The 12,016-nt window shown below is 36.7% G+C and overlaps 1 protein-coding gene across 2 annotated transcripts in view; it reads left to right on the top strand.

The window, feature by feature from the left end:
* The first annotated feature begins 2,184 nt into the window (after positions 1 to 2,184).
* Positions 2,185 to 12,016, top strand: part of RERGL (RERG like) — a 48,092-nt gene continuing 38,260 nt past the window's right edge. Inside the window, exons 1-2 of one of the 2 annotated variants that reach the window (XM_049625152.1) lie at positions 2,185 to 2,271; positions 4,313 to 4,429. The gene's annotated coding sequence lies outside the window, so the exon portion shown is untranslated. The remainder of the gene's footprint in view (positions 2,272 to 4,312; positions 4,430 to 12,016) is intronic. The other variant, XM_049625153.1, reaches the window with a different exon arrangement.

Genomic DNA, 12,016 nt, shown 5'->3' with positions numbered 1-12,016 from the left:
GTATTTTAAGTTGTTTTGATATATAACCATTCCACAATTTGTTATCAAGGTCAGCCAAGGGAAATTCAAGTAGTGAAACTCCATGAGAAAAAAAAATGTTGTGTGTAAACATAACAGATGAGCCACAATAACTTTAGGTCAAGAATTATAAAAGCGAAACTTCAATGTTTGCCAAAGCTCTGGTTGATGCATTATTCATACTACTATTTAAAATGTCTAAGAGATTTTTAAAATATTAATTTGGAAAATCACTCTTTAATGTGATTTCAACAGTTATGTATTCTTGAAATCTCATCTTTGCTTTTAAAACAGTAAAAAAAAAACTTCAATTTTTGCTTTAGAAAACTGAAAAATATTCATATTATTGAACCAGTCTTGTTCTTATAGAGTAATGTCACCATCTTGTGGTGTTTTAAGATATTGCTGCTAAAGGTATTAAAGGTTATTTTTATATCTATTAATAATATAATAATACTACTTTTTTAGTACTTGTCTCTCAGTCAGTAAGACATGTATTTAGCCAATGAATAAGCAGTTTTGTCTCAATCTTTAAAAAAAAAGATGTTTAAAATGTTTAGTAAATAAATGTTTATTTTTGAGAGAGACACAGAGTGTGAGCAGGAGAGGGTCAGAGAGAGAGGGAGACACAGAATCTGAAGCGGGGTCCAGGCTCTGAGCTGTCAGCACAGAGCTGGACGCAGGGCTTGAACTCACGAACGGTAAGATCAGACCTGAGCCTATCGGATACTTTTTTTTTTTTTTTTTTTTTTTTAATAGCCATATGCTGTGTTTTTCACAGCGTGTCATGTTGTGCTTTATTTATTTTTTTTTAATATATGAAATTTACTGTCAAATTGGTTTCCATACAACACCCAGTGCTCATCCCAAAAGGTGCCCTCCTCAATACCCATCACCCACCCTGCCCTCCCTCCCACCCCCTGTCAACCCTCAGTTTGTTCTCAGTTTTTAACAGTCTCTTATGCTTTGTGAGCCGATCGGATACTTAAGCGACTGAGCCATCCAGGCACCTCTTGTTTCAATCTTAATATAAATATCTGCTTCAAAACAGATTTAAAAATTATTTTCTGTTTAGAAAAATGCCTATTACATGGAAGCCTTTTAGTAAATTTAATAACCACCTAAAATGTAAGTTACATAAAAGAATAGTCTTGTTCATGGATCAGTCTCCCAGGCCTGCAAAGCAGTACTGGGCAAGGTTGGCCCAACAAATGCCTGATGAATCATTGAATGCAAATATCAATGAATGGATGCTTTCTATTGTAAACATTTTAAGACAAATTAGCTTCAGAATTTTCCTAGTTTTCTAACAGACCATGCAAATCAAGACTTGTTTTTGTTTCAAAGAACCAGATCAGTACAGAGATTTTAGTATTGAGAGATTTTAGTGTTTTCGTTTTGCTTTGTTTTATCAAAGCTTTGCAAAATGACTTAGTTCAGTTATATATTGATAACTCAATTTGATTTTAAATAATTACATTAGAAAGATACACATGTATGTTACTGAATTATTTTCGCTCATTATGAGGGATAAAATGTAGTGGAAAGAGCACAGCCTTTGGAGTCAAGCAGAACAATTTCCACTCCTGGCTTTGCTGGCAGTGTGATTTGGGGAAACTAAACTCTGAGTTTTGATTTTTTGTCTACTGATGTTGGAGGTAATGATAACCTTTTTTGTAGTATATAGGTAAACTAGAAATGTGACTTTGTATTAATTTGAATGTTTGATTCTTCAAAACTAACAGATTGCCTCCTCCAGGTGAATCAGTCACCATTTATGAGTGATATATTTTGTCAGGTATCATGCTAGGCTTAATTGAGGGAAGTATACACACAGAGATGTTTTCTTAATACTTGTTGGAAAAAAAATTTAGAAACAGCTAATTAATATTATTTACTCTGGGTTGAAATTCCAGTTAAATTCAAGCCCTGACATATATTTAAATAAGTTTCAACTAATACAATTTTGGGAACCTTGTTGTATAAGCAATTAGTTAATTTTAGGATCATATTTTAGAAACAAAATGTTATTATTTTTAATAAAGTACAATTTATTTTCAGTCAAAGTACATTTCTTTACAAAAATTATGTCATCTTCACTCCAAATAAGCAAAATTCATAACATAATAACGTCCCTATTTTTTTTTTTTTTGTCAGCCCTCATTCTTTGTAAATGCACCAAGTTGGGGTAAAAATTCCCTGGCCCTGTATAAACGCTTTGGTTGGTCTCCTGTTTTTTCTGCTTGCTTATAGGTAAGTCTTTCAAGACATTTTAATTTTCTTTATTTCTTACTCTTTTTTTTTAAATTTAAATTTTAGTTGACATACAGTACAATATTGGTTTCAGGCATAGAATTCAGTGATTCATCACTTACAACACCCAGTGCTCTTCACAGGTGTCCTCCTTAGTACCTACCACCCATCGAGCCCATCTCCTACCCTCTCCCTCCCTCAACCCATAGCTTGTTCTATATCATTAAGAGTCTTTTGGGGTTTGTTTCCCTCCTCTTCTCTCCCTACCCCATATGTTCATCTCTTTTCTTTATTAAATTCCACATATGAATGAAATCATATGGTACTTGTCTTTCTCTGATTGGCTATTATTGCTTAGCATAATACATTCTAGCTCCACCCACATCATTGCAAATGGCAAGATTTCATTCTTTTTGATGGCTGAGTAATATTCCATTCTGCATATATACCACTTCTTTATACATTCATCAATCGATGGACTTTTGGGTTCTCTCATAGTTTGGTTATTGTTGATAATGTTGCTATAAACATTGGGGTGTACGTACCCCTTTGAATCTGTATTTTTGTATCGTTTGGGTAAATACCATCATGCAACTGCTTGATCATAGAGTAGTTCTATTTTTAGTTTCTTGAGGAACCTCCATACTGTTCTCCAGAGTGGCTGCACCAGTTTGCATTCCCAAGACATTTTAATCTTCAAATACTGTCTTAATTTAGTATTTGGAATTTCAAGCTCTTTACAAAAATAAAAACATCAAACTTGACTTGAGATTTGCCCTTCTTGCCTCAGACTTATCCCAGACTTTCCACAGCTGGCTTAAATTTTGCCTTCTATTATATTCCAGGTAAGAGGGAGGGAGAAGACTTAAGGTAATTGGATAATCTCTATTTGTGGATCCTTTCCAGCTTACCACCCCTGGCAGCTGGTTAAAACTGACTGTCTCCGGGAGTCTTTGGCAGATTTTTGCCATCTTTTCCTGCTGATGTTCCCCGATGGATAACCGTTTATGACTCCCAGAATGTCAGCAATTATACCTCCAGATTCTTTGTGGTCCCCAGTTATATGCAACTCTCATCTCTAGAAACATTTGTGCAAGTCATGTCTGAAAACCCTGAGTGCACCCAACTCTTGATTATAGCTCAGGTCATAATCCTGGGGTTGTGGGATCAAGCCCCATACTGGGCTCTGTGCTGAGCCTGGAGCTTGCTTAAGATTCTCGCTCTCTCTGCGTCTCTCTTTCTCTCTCATCTGCCCCTCTCCCCTGCTCACATGCTTTCTCTTTTTCTAAAATAAAGAGGTTAAAAATTAAGAAAAAAAGCAAAAACAAAACTCTGACTGCAAACCTATCTCAAGGCAGATACTTAGATCTGCCCAAAAACAGTCTATCAGCTTTTTCCTTGGTCTCTAGATTTTCCGTATAGGAGTCATATCCCAGTTCAAAGGTGACTTTGACTTTATCAGACATTAGCCAGGTCTCAGTCTCCCATGTCTACAAATCTCAGGGAACTTATTTCTAACTAAGACATACCAGGGAAGCCTCCTATGGCTTAAAGGGAGAGAGGCCTCATATCTCCACTTGACAAGGGAGAAGGCTCAGAAGGAAGCAAAAGCCCCCATTAAAGAAAATTTCCTTGTGATTCTTCCACTTAGTGATTTTATATTCTCGAAGTTGGTGAGGGGAATCAAGAAATCTAGAAACAGTTCTGATAATTATATTTTGGAAGATTATATTTTGAATTGACAATTTACATTAGAATTTCATATCTATTACAGCTTAGGCTTCAGTATAAAATTATATACATATTTATATACTCAGTTGTACGTCTGATCTAAAATTTCACACTATGTTGTAGGAAAGTCATAGCCTGGTAAGCAAAGAACTGCTTCAAAATTGATATGTCCAAGATCTAGGGAAAATTAAATCCAGGGGAGATAATTAATTTTTAGCATTATCATTTAGTCATAGTTATTTTTCAGTATCAGCATATATGCAATTGAAGTTTGATTTTAAGTTAAGTGATTTCACACACTATGTTACAGGTGTCTTACACATGAAAAATCACCTCTGTCCATTTGAAAGAAGAGATCTATTACAAAAGATCATCAAAGGCCAAGTAGAGAAAACATACTTGATGTTTATAAGAGACTATCAATGGCGTAAGTAGACATTTAATGATGTGTGAATCAGGTAGCTGGAATGAGAAAATTCTGTGTGAAATGTAATGATATAAATTAAATTACAGAATAAAAATAAAAGAGCTTAATCAGGAACATTTATAAGTACAATGAGTCATTAAACTGCCAAGTGTCCGAGAGAGCCAAGGCTGCAAAGACATCATTTGCCCTTTTATAGAATTCTCTAGGGACAGATCTTATTGAAGAGATTTTAGAAGGAAAAAGAATCAATAGACTTAAAATTCTGAAGTGATTATTAGGCTGGATTAATATGGTTGTCTTTTTAAGAATTTAAGGCAATAGATAAGGCAACTTAATTAAATGATCACAAGCTTTCACAATAATAAATATTAACACATTCTGAAACCGTCTTTACTGTCATCATAGACCCATCTCTCTCTCTCTCTCTCTCTCTCTCTCTCTTTTCTGTGACTCTTCCATACTTATCTGAATATAATTTAAGGCAGCTTGATGATAGGACTAAATTTTCACTAAATTTCTTCCATGTGTATTTTTATGATAATTACACCCAAATATTAAGTTAAAAGGAAGTTGGGTAGTAGGAAATTTGGGGCTGGAATAGACCATGTTAGGCAAAATCTACTTATTTCAACAAAACCAAACCAATTATCTTGTATTTCCTATTAATGTAAGAGGCCCTAAAATTTATACATAATATTCATGTGGCATTACTATGAAAACTGAAATGCAAAATCAAGGTAAAACAATCAGCGTATTTAGTGGTATAAGTGAGTTTTGATTAGTCAGAGGGCAGCTTTCTCTGAGCTCTTGCAAATGAAAGCTGAACACTAACATTTATAAGTGGGTCATCCAGATCATAATTAATATTTAATAGAAGGTGTGATATTTCCTAGCATAGGAAAATCTCGAGACCTGTTTAAGAAGAAAAATTCAAATTGTTCTCTCTTGAGACCTGTATAAGAAGAAAAATTCAAATTGTTCTTAAGGCCAAATCACCCTTTCAAAGGACAAAATTACAATCTCTTAATGAGAGTGAAGACTTAATACCGTTGTGATTGTTTAAAGGTAAATTTAAAAGCTGCAGTGCTGGGTAATTATAAGATGTGATGGGAGGGGAAGGGAAGGGAAGGGAAGTCAGTATGAATGGGACCTTGGTCCATGTTTCTGTGTTACAACCACAGTACATTTTTCCATTGGGAAGATGAGATAGAAGCTCCTTGTGACATATGTAGCTGTAGTCAACCTGGGATAGTCTTCAGCTTATTTTGCTTTCTATAAATTTTAAAGTCTGTACCTGAGAAGTTTAAAGTGTATGGTAATACTTTCTTGTGATCCTATGCACTCTATACAATCTTACCCTAGAAAACTAACCTCCTTATATAGTTGTCTCACACTCTGGAACCACTGCTTTTTTTTTCCCTCTGTTTCAAAAAAGATATTACAATTTCTCTAGATGTAACTACAGCTATTTCAGGTCCCTCCCCAAATCCCATGCTCTTAATCACCACTGTTGTGCTATGCAAATTCAGTTATTGGTTATCTGAGCTGAATCATAGTCTCCCCACCTCTGATTTTGACTTCTACCACAAATGATACACATATATATTGTTCTCAGTACCATAATATCTGCATAGTAAATGTTTAATACCTGCAGCTCAGTTGAGGTAGTTCTGCTGGTCTTGGCTCAGATGGATAACTGTGTTTCAGGCTATATGCCTGCCTGGGCTTGGATTCTTGCTGTTAACCCCAGGCTCAGTTCTGCTCTTCACGTGTTCATTCTGCACCCAGATATCAAAGGTCACAAGTTTCTTCTCATCACAATATCAAAACTACAAGAAGGCAAGTCCAGTGTACAAGCCCATTTCAGGAATTTTCCTTTGGCCAAAGCAAATCATAAGTCTAAATCCAACATCCATGAAAGTGAATATTTGCTGGGTAATTTAAACGATCATAACTTTCTTGTTTTAGTTACTACTGACATATAAAAAATTACCTCACAATAAGTGATTAAAAAACAATTTTTATTTTGCTCATGATTTTGTTTGCCAGGAATTTGGGCATGACCTATCTGTACTGTTTTTTTTTTTTTATTTTTTGAATGTTTGTTTATGTTTGAGAGAGAGTGGGGAGGGGCAGAGAGAGAGGGAGACACAGAATCTGAAGCAGGTTCTAGGCTCTGAGCTGTCAGTACAGAGTCCGATGTGGGGCTTGAACCCATGAATCCTGACATCATGACCTGAGCCGAAGTCAGACACTTAAACAAGTGATCCACCTAGGCACCCCATTTCCATATTGTTCTTGTTTGAAGTATCTCAGGGGACATAGTGAGATGGTTGCTGAGGCTGCAGTCCTTGAAGATGGATAAAAGGGCTAGATAACCAAGAACTTACAGGGCTGGACACTGATGTTGGCTGTTGGCTAAAAGCTCACCTGGCTATTGCCTAGAGAGCTAACATGTGGCATCTCTAGCATGGAAGTCACATGGCAGTGGGATTTTACATGACAAAGTCCAAGCAAAGTCAGAAGACATTGGGGATTGGAAAAGTAAAGAATAGAAAAAGCCTTACTCAATTGCCTTGTTGGTTCACAACCCTCTTGGGAGCTTCCTGGATAAAATGTGAAACAGTCTCTGCACGTGGAGGGGAGGGAGAGACAGAAGAAAAAGGCAGGCCACTTGAGATTTGTAGGTGGCAGGTTTAATAAGCAAAGGAGCATCCAGATGAGGCTTCTTTTAGGCAGCAGCAAGATGAATAGATCTCTGCACCCACCTGCCAAATCTTAAAAGTTTATATAGAGGCCTTACTTTGTTTCAGTCTCATATACTGACAACATGCTTTCAACCCCACATCACTATCTCAAGGCTTTGTCCTTGGGTCAGCTTCTGGGAGTGGGGAAGGCACACAGAAGCCACATTCCAAGGACAGGTTGGGATGAGGAGCCTCCGATTACTGAGTTCAGCTCATGAGTCCACCGGCAGTCACATCCCCTCAATAACCTACCCTGCAATTAGATATTGGTACTTTCCAGTGTTGGGTTTTTTTTTTTTTTTGAGACGTTTTCAGATTGTTAGGAATACTTTAGTGTCAGAAACATTCTTGCAGCTTTCTTTTAAAGGATGATGCAGGTCCTCCAGAAGGCACTTACAATAACCTACTTCTATCATTCGATGTCTACCAATGATAGATACTGTTCTTCATGCTGAGAATATGTCCCCTATTGGAAAGCCCTTCAAAAATAACCCCTTGACAACCTTCCACAAGATCCAAATATGAGCAAGGTCTACCATATGCTAACCCTTCTGACAGGCTGCAGGCAGACCCCACAGCTGGCTTGCGTTTCACTCCTAATCACTTTGTGGGGTCCAGCAGAGTCTTTGTTCCGTAGATTTCAGGGATGTGTCAAATACAGTTACTTAATGTCATTTCCAAATACCAAGATTTTGTTCCTTTTGCATCAGGATTTTGCCTTCCAATTTCTAAATCCGCTGGCAACTGTGATTTCCAACCTGTCGTCTTCTCAGACCAGTAAGACCACTCCTTTCTGTTGGGGCCCTAATCCATGGTAAGGCAGCAAACTGGAAAGGCCTCACGGACAAAGTTAGGTAAATGCCTACATTGAGTATTTCTTTTGAATCGAGGATCAAGTTCTCTCAATTGTCTGGGTCTGTTTTTGCTTTCCAGTGCCATCAAATCATTTATTCTTCCTCTGCTTTTCCAAGTGTTACTCAACTAAGGTTTGGTTAGTTTCAGCAGTGGCTTGAACATTATACACAGAAGTGGAGGCCAGACGTTTGTATCCAGTGCTCTGAGCCTAGGCAGCACCTCGGTGCCCCGGTTGTTTGACAATTCCATTCAAGGGTTAAGCTGTCGTTAGCACTCATTTATCTCTGGGTTTTGTCCTAGTTTCCCTTTCAAAATTGTTGCTTTCGCTCAGTTAGCAGCATTTAAACATAATTATTTTTAGTGTATTTTATCTGATATTGTAGTTGTATCAAGAGAGAAAATTGTTTGGGTAATTCTATCCTGCCATATAACTGAAAACAGAAGTGTTAGATTTATTTTCCACACTCATGACAAAAATGTGAATCTAAAAGTAAATATAAGCAAGCATACTACTCCCATTATAAAAATGATAAATACCTCACCAATCCTTCTAAATTCTAAGCTCCTCAAATGGGATTCCGTTCGTTCAGCCCTTAAATGAGTCAAGTCTTGCCAGTCTCACCAGTCTCATTTTGAACGACTCCCTTTCTTTCCTTCCTTTTCAACAACACAAATTTGATTGTGCCCAGACATACTGTACTGCGTCATAGTCCAATGCCTTGTCTTCACTGCCTCAATTTCAGAACTTTGTAACTTTTACTCCCCTCTGCAGGTAAATAAAGCCACTCATTTCAAGTACCAACTCTAGGAAGGCTTTCCTGAAACCTCTTTAACACAACATGCACACGCGTACACACACACACACACACACACACACACACACGCTTGCATTTATGTTTATCACCGTATTAACTGCAGTTATAGATCTTGTGCCATGGAGTTTCCGGCATTTTTTTTGTAATGTTTATTTATTTTTGAGAGAGACAAAGTGCAAGCCAGGGTGGTGCAGAGAGAGAGGGAGACACAGAATGTGAAGCAGGCTCCAGGCTTCAAGCTGTCAGCGCAGAGCCCGACACGGGGTTCCAACCCACAAACTGCGAAATCATGACCTGAGCCGAAGTCAGACGCTTAACCAACTGAGCCACCCAGGAGTCCCTCTGGTCTTTTTAAATGTGTAAATGTTATTTCTCCAGCTACATATCATACATCTTAACATTTTAGGATGGTATTTTTATTTCTAGTTTGCTACATATTATAGTTGCATTACACAGAAACAAAAATATTATTTGGCTTCGTAATCGTAATTTTCTTGTCTGGCCATAATTCAGTTCTTAGGTTTTTGTCTTTTTTTAAACTTTCTTGCTCATATTGGCATGATAAATAACTTATACTATTATATAATAAGCTCTTGAATCATTTTTTATTTTATTTCATTTTTGAGAGACAGAGAGAGACAAAGCATGAGGGGGGAGGGGCAGAGAGTGAGGGAGACACAGAATCTGAAGCAGGCTCAAGGCTCTGAGCTGTCAGCACACAGCCCAGCACAGGGCTCCAACTCACAGACTGCAAGATAATGACCTGAGCAGAAGTCATACACTTAACTAACTGAGCCACCCAGGCCCCCAAATCATTTTTATTGAATAAAAATTGAAAAAAAATACTATATCACAACTGTCATAAATTCATAATAAACTTCTCTAGAAGGCAATTAAACATTCAGCTACTTGACTTAAAATATTTTGTGTGGGGCACCTGGATGGCTCAGTCAGTTGAGTCTCCCACTCGGTATCAGCTCAGGTCATGAGCTCCTGGTAGCAGAATCGAGCCCCTCATCAGGCTCTGTGCTGAACATGGAGCCTACTTGGGATTCTCTCCTCCTCTCTCTGTGCCCCTCCTCTGCTCACACACTCTCTTGCTCAAAATAAATAAATAAAAATAAACATTAAAATAATAAAATATAGGGGCACCTGGGTGGCTCAGTTAGTTAAGCGACCAACTCCTGGTTTTGGTCAGTCATGATGTCACAGTTTGTGAGTTCAAGCCCCACCTCAGGTTCTGCGCTGAGAGCATGGAGCCCATTTGGGATTCTCTTCCTCTCTCTCTCTGCCCCTTCCTTGCTCGCTCGCTCTCTCTCTCCCTATCAAAATAAATAAATAGGGGCGCCTGGGTGGCTCAGTCGGTTGGGCGGCCGTCTTCGGCTCAGGTCATGATCTCACGGTCCGTGAGTTCAAGCCCCGCGTCGGGCTCTGAGCTGACAGCTCGGAGCCCGGAGCCCGGAGCCTGCTTCAGATTCTGTGTCTCCCTCTCTCTCTGCCCCTCCCCCGCTCATGCTCTGTCTCTCTCTGTCTCAAAAATAAATAAACATTAAAAAATACTTTAAAAAAAATAAATAAACATTAAAATAAATTTAAAAAATATTTTGTAAAACAGTTACCAACCATGAATATAACTTACAATGAAACGTAATCAGTACAAGGCAGTGTAGATGACGACACTCATTAATTCCTTTGCGGTCTTAAAGGAAACTTCAGAAGAGATGAGTTTATCCATATGGAGTAATGTTTGCTTTATGCTGAATGTACCTTTACTTTAGTTAGCCCATATTTTCTGTTTCCATAAATTATAACTAGTTATATACTAGGAAGTGTATGCCATTTTTAGCTGATTTTAAACTGTGTTAATAATCTGTCTTTGTATTTGACACAAAAGGGTTATTTTCAGGACATGGTTTAATCTTGATATGTATTGATATGGATTCTTTTCTAAGTTGTTTTTCTCATATATGTTCTCTATAGTTTTTGCTTCTCATGTATCTCTCATAAGCAATTCTTGAAATAGAGCAATTCTTAAAATAGTTTTAGAATGTGGTTTGATTGAATTCTTTCAATCATGACTACATTTTGCATATGTATTTAGTGTTTCTAAACTTTGTCCAAATATCTTTAAATTCAGAGTGCACAAATGTACCACATATATTTTATACCATTTCATGGTGATTACACCCTATTGAACTTTTTTCCAAGTGATACATCTACTTGATTAGTCCTATGGCAGTTTGCTTTTATTATCTAATTTCTAATTGTGCTTCTCTCTCATCAATATTCTTAATCCATCTTTGTCATTATATTTCCATTTTAGTCCCCTAGACTATTTGATTGCTTCCAATACTCATTAGTATCTAATTTATTCTATTGTTACACACAGTTCAGGCATTTTTACACATCTTAGAACTTTAAAAGCTTATTTAGTGATTTTATGTTGCAAATACAAAACATATGCAGTTCCCATAAATAGTCACCACTTTTTGTAAACTGCAAGCAAACGTTTCATATACATGCATTGATAGAATTGAATAATCATATAAAATACATGCCTACTTATACTTGGGTGAAAGATAATAGTATTTATACATCATGATTTAAAAATTTCTACAAATGTAAAGTTCTCAAATCTTAAATAATTAGGAATAAATGCTTTTTAGTGATTTTATTTCATTTTGCCTACAAAGTGTCTCTCTGCTACCAGTTCCATCCAACCCATGCTTCTGCTCAATATTTCATTAGACGAAGATAATACAAAGTAATAGGTGTAGTAAACATGATTATTTTTACCAAAATCTCAATTTCTAAAATGAAAAATGAAGGTAATAATGTTAAACTTTTAGTCGAGTAATTACTTATATTGTTTTCTTTGCTACTCTTTGCCTATGTATTTTTACCCTTTGCCTCATAAAATAAAACTGGAAAAATGTTCACTTACATATAAAATGATGCAAACATTTAATGAACATATGGTATTGAGCTAGAAATCTTTTTATTTGAAAGTTAAAATAAACATAATCTAATGCAAGTTGACAAAATTTGATCTCTTAAAAATGGTGCAGAGATGTAAAATTAAAACCAACTAGCTGATTTTCAGAAATGTGGGTCATAGTCTTTAAGTGATATGGTTTATTTTAGTAACAGTTAAATAATCATGCAAAACA

The sequence above is a fragment of the Panthera uncia genome, chromosome B4, assembly GCF_023721935.1.
Source record: "Panthera uncia isolate 11264 chromosome B4, Puncia_PCG_1.0, whole genome shotgun sequence".
In the NCBI taxonomy this organism is placed as follows: Eukaryota; Metazoa; Chordata; class Mammalia; order Carnivora; family Felidae; genus Panthera; species Panthera uncia.
Note: the sequence above shows the minus strand (reverse complement) of the source record. Positions and strands in the feature narration are given on the sequence as shown.